This window comes from Meriones unguiculatus, chromosome 2 (genome assembly GCF_030254825.1).
Source record: "Meriones unguiculatus strain TT.TT164.6M chromosome 2, Bangor_MerUng_6.1, whole genome shotgun sequence".
NCBI lineage: Eukaryota > Metazoa > Chordata > Mammalia > Rodentia > Muridae > Meriones > Meriones unguiculatus.
Window position 1 is genome coordinate 40,888,262 of NC_083350.1, and position 5,587 is coordinate 40,893,848.

A 5,587-nucleotide genomic window follows, 5' to 3' on the forward strand; every position below is an offset into this window, starting at 1 on the left:
TAAATCAGATAGTGAATCTTTAAAAATAACAATATTTTTTTTAGTATGATTATTGCTTTTATTGAAATCACATCTTTAGCTAGGGCCAATGATTCATACAATGGGCTATCTACACAATAGGTATTTATTCCACAGGCATGAATTTAGTTTCACTCTGCTGTAGGTGCTATGTACTTACAAAGGTGGTAAATCCCCTAATGTTTGGGAACTTCTCTGTTTTGAGCCTCTGCTTTCTCACTTACTGTCTCCTCCATTGGTTTATTAAGAAAGGCTGAGTGGGGCCAACATTTATGGTTGTAGCTCAGTACTTTCCTAGCTCACATGAGGCTCTGGGTTTGAGTTCTAGCTTTGGAAAAAGAAGAAAGGCAACAACAGAGAGCTCCTGAGAGAGACTATGAGGATACGGAGCAGCTGGAGCCAGGAGAATGTTTCTGTCACTGGCTGATCTTCCTGCTACATTGCTCCCTATGTTCCCAAAAGGCAGCAAGTTTGGGCTTTGATAAACAGTATCACTGACCTTACTTTTCTTTCAGAACATGGAGAAATTAAGAGGGGAAATATTAGGTTACCCTCCTAAGGTCATAAGTGCTTAAGGGATTTTACTGAGGACTCAAAATGATACTTTTATCTTTCAAGGTATATTAATTACTTTTACCCCTGTAACAAAGTACCCTCCCCAAACAAGTTCAAGTTGAAAGGATCTCTTTGGGCTGCGCTGGGAGGTTACAGTCCATGTTCACTTGGTATCACTAATTCTGGGCCCAAAAAAATGTATGCTAGAACACCAGGGCACAGAGCATGTGTTGGACCAAAATGGCTTACCTCATAATGCACAGGATAGAGAGTTATACATAGGAAAGAGTCATTGTAGAGGGTTTTTTTTTTCTAACTATCTAACATTCCTAAATGTACATATTTATAGCCAATTTATTTATTCTTCTCTTGCTGGAAGGTTTATTTCTAAGTCTTTTTTCCTTAGAACAAATGTCATCATTAGCGTTCTTACAACAGGTTATTGGTTATATTTTATGTTTATCTGATTTTGAAGCCTCCCTCTATGATGACTACAGAATTCTTGTTAATTACTGTTTTCCTTGTTACTATAAAAAATTATTTTTGTCAGTTTGATGAGTTGAAGGAAAATTATATTTCAATGATCAGTTCGCTAACAAGACTTTCCATGAACCTTAAACAGTGAACTACTGGCATCATGTACAACATATCATTTTTAAAACTGGGAAAACATACTAATACAGGAAAACCAAAACCAGGGCTGAATTATGTTCCCTGGAATATATATATTATACATACACATAGGCTTGCACATAGATTTTCATAAATTGTTAAATAGATAAATAATCTAGCATTTTGAAAATGTCTCTCAAATGAAAACTGACTCCAAATTTTTTGTAACTCAGATTGCATTTATGAGATTATCATAGTTAGACTAGTAAGTACTAAATTAACGTATACTTTCTTACAGAAACTACCGATAATACTCTTAGACAGATAAACTTATAAACCGAACTAAGCAAGTATTTATTTAATATTCCCTCAAGAAGTGTTTCTGATGGAACTGCTATTAAAACTCCCAGTAATATTTTCTTTAAGACTTTGATCTCTCTGATGTCCCCATAGCAAGATAATGACATTTTAACTGACATACATTTTATATATGTACAGTGTTGATATTCATAGCTTGTCAGTAATAATCATTTGAACTCCCTTCCATCACAGATAACTCAAAAATATATCCATTTCTTCAGTACCAATATTAGCTCTCCTTCTGAAGAGTGTATCCCATTTTCTTTCTAGATCTATTTCTCTTCTGTCTTAACCCACTTGGCGTCTATCAGGCTGACTCCAAAGCTAGTGACAAGAGTTGGGAGACAATCACACAACACCCTCAGTAGCCCAGGAGAGCCAACTATATTGATTTCCTGAACTTTCAGAGTCACATTAAAAAAAAAAAAAGTCTCTAAGTTCCACCTAAAGTCTAAAGTGCCTAGCAACCATTTTGCTCTGTGGTCTATGAAACGTGCTTGTGAATAGAGACAACATAAAAAAATAAAAAAAGGGAAGTCTAGAAATAAAAAAGGTAAAGGATGGAGATGGCCTTTAAATTATCAGGTCCATCACACCTGAAGCCTCATCTTTCTAGACCAGTGCTTCTCAACTTACTTAATGCTGCAACTCTTTAATACAGTTTCCGATGTTGCTGTGACCCTCAACCATAACATTATTTCATTGCCACTTCATAACTGTAATTTTGTTACTGTTATGAATGGTAATCTGCTATGAAGGATATCTGATATGCAACCTCCACGGGAGCTGAAATTCACGGGCCGAAAACAACTGTTCTAGACTTTTCAAGTACCCTAAAGAAAAAACAAGGTGTTTTTTTGTTTGTTTGTTTGTTTGTTTGTTCTTATTTTTGCTTGAGACTTCGAGATAGAGGATGAGGATGATTACTATTATTATGTCATCATTATGAGGTCATATATAATAGGATCAAAATAAACACAGTAAGATACACGGTTTAATGAAGGATTGTTTTGTGTTAGCTAACTTCGGCTTATCTTAACTTCACTCTGGCTCTCTGCTTGCTCTAAACACTGTCTGAATCTGTGTATCTGTTGTCAACATCTCTTCTTTATTAAAGACCTATTTATTTATGTATCTGTATGCTTGTCTACATGCCAGAAGAGGGCATCAGGTTCCATCATAGATGGTTGTGAGCCATCATGTGGTTGCTGGGAATTTTGAACTCAGGACCTACAGAAGAGCAGCTGGCGCTCTTAGTGCTAAGCCCTTTCTCTAGCCTATCAACATCACTTCTTATATGTGACACATTACCCCACTTTACGTCCTCTCCTGGAAGTAGCTGCAGAGATGTTGTATAGGTTAAATGCTCTCATTCTTATTTTACTAATGAGAAAATTTAGGATATAGAAAGACTAATGCTGTTCAAGGTCTGGGGAAAGAGACAAATCTAGGAATTCCTAGCTCACTGCTTTATCTGCTCGTTTACTTACTCAGCCTGTACTTTTCCCTTGGAATGCTATAGGTGCTGATAATAAATAACAAGAAATAAGACAAAGTCAGTGATGTTCGGTGGTACTATCCTGAACATTTATCTTCTGGCTCCACACAGTGCAAATCCGCCTGCAGTTTGCACTCTGCCCCAACGCACTTGTGAAAGGTATATAAAACCTCCTGTTCCATAGTAACAACACACAGCTTTCACCAAGCTGTCAATGCTGAACTCACAATGCTCCAGCGAAGAGAGACTGAGGACAGTATATCTCTCTTTTTAAATTTTATTTATTTTTATGTACATTGGTGTTTTAACTGTGTATGTCTGTATGAGGGTGTCAGATCCCCTGGAACAGGAATCACAGACAGTTGTGAGTTGTCATGTGGGTGCTGGGAATTGAACCTGGGACCTCTGGCAGCGCAGCCAGTGCTCTTAACTGCTGAACCATCTCTCTAGCCCCCACTGTGTACCTCCTGCATGCATCCTTTGAAGTAAAATAACAACCCTGTGAAGAAAATCACCAAAACCTAGAATTGAACAAATCTGTGTTTGAAAACAGGCCATTGGAGGTACCTCCGTTGACAGTGTTTGCCTACCATGCAGAAAGCCTAGCTTTGATCTCCACCAATGCACAAACTGGGGGTGGGGAGCACAATACCACAGGCCTGTAATACCAGCACTAGGGAAGCAGCAGGAGGATTAGAAGGAGTTCAAGGACATACAAAGCAAGTTGGAGGTCAGCCTAGATTACATGAGACCATGTTTCAGAAAAGCAAAGGGGAAGGGAAGAGATACTCCATTATTTACTAATGATGTGTCCATAAGCTTGTGCTTTATGCTAGCAGGGTTGAGAACCATCTATACAACTGCATAGATCTGAGATTTCTTTCCAAGCAACAGGAGTCTGGGTATCCGTCATATCCCTGCCCCAGCTTCCTTACAGGCAGTAATGATATGGTAACTTGTAGCTACAGTGTACTGCATATCTCCACTTGGTTAGAGTCACAAAGAAAGTAGCACCAAACCTCAGACCAAGAAACTCTCCAGGCTACAGGATGAGTCAACCCTCGGAAAGCTCCCCTCAAGTTGTTCTCCAGTATGCCAAGGACAGGATACTAAGGGGACAAGGGTGTGGCTTCATACCATTTATATGGTCAGTGTATATTTGCTTGCATTAGATGGTGTGCACCAAAAAGGGTTCCCATTGTCAGAGTAATGGACCAAACATTCAGTGGTGTGACAGTTTTCCTCCTCGCTAACTTGTTAGTTTCTCCACAAGATGATCTCTTTCACTTCCCCAACCTCAGCTGGCACACTCAGCCATCCTTACTCATAATGCAGAGAATGTCCCTATTAATTAACACAATTCATTCAGAAACCCACGTTGTCTGACCCTTGATTTCCCAGCCCATGAAGTGGGAACATAATAAAAAATAAAATAAAATAAAAATAAAAAAATAAAAATTGGATATTAGAAGAAAAACATACAACGGCCAGACTGCATTACTCTACTCTAGTTTGCTGGGTTTAATTCTGTAAGAGCTTATTTACATCAAGTTACAAATAAGTTAAATCAATGCAAAATTATTCTTTCCTGTAGACATGTAAGGTTTTGGGTTTTTTCCCCCCAGTTAAGGAGACGCTTAATTGACTTCTTTTCTCTTGTTGAGGACAAAATTATTTTCTTCTAATTGTATATTCCTTTCAAGATTTCTGATTTACAATGTGTTTGTTCTTCAGATTCTATTTTGAACCATTCAGAACATCTGCCTGGCTCTCTCGTTGATTAACAAATAGAGTCTTTAACATATCTTTACTTCTCTAGCTGTATGGTTGTCATAAAAGAATCTTTTCTGAATTTTTTTTATTTTTATTTTTTTGCTTGTTTTCTTTTCTTTTGAAACAGGGTCTCTTTAGGTATGCGTGGGTGCCCTGAAACTCACTCACTATGTAGACCAGGCTGGCCTCTAACCACGGAGGTCTACCTGCCTCTGCCTCCAAAAACTGGGATTAAAGATAAACACCAGCACACTCAGCTCAAATTGATTTTTATTGCAAGAACCTTGTCTAACTCAGATGGCTAAGTAAGTTTTATAATGTTAGCGTTCATTGATTATTCAATAAATGTCATCACTATTTCACAACAGGAACTCTTATCATTTTTCAGCTGGTCCTCTTTTACATCTTCATAACATTTAGATAAACTGTCCTGTAGGAGAACTGCTACCTATACATACCAGGACAAAATGGGTTTTGTCTAACATTGACAAAAAATGTTTCCTAGCCTGGCAAACCCGGGTCAAGTAGATCTCATCTTTTGAACTATGTAGCAATGTTCCCATCCATCTGGACCACACAGCAACAAACACGGAGACAAGGACTTTTACATTGGCAATGATGGAGAAAGGGGAATAATTACCTCTACCTGCTATGTAACAATGAGCCACAAGGAGCAAATGGAAGGGGTGTTTATTTGTTTGTTTTATTCTTTTTTTGTTTTGTTTTTGGTTTTTGGTTTTATTTTTGATTTTTGTTTTTTCTTTGTTTTGG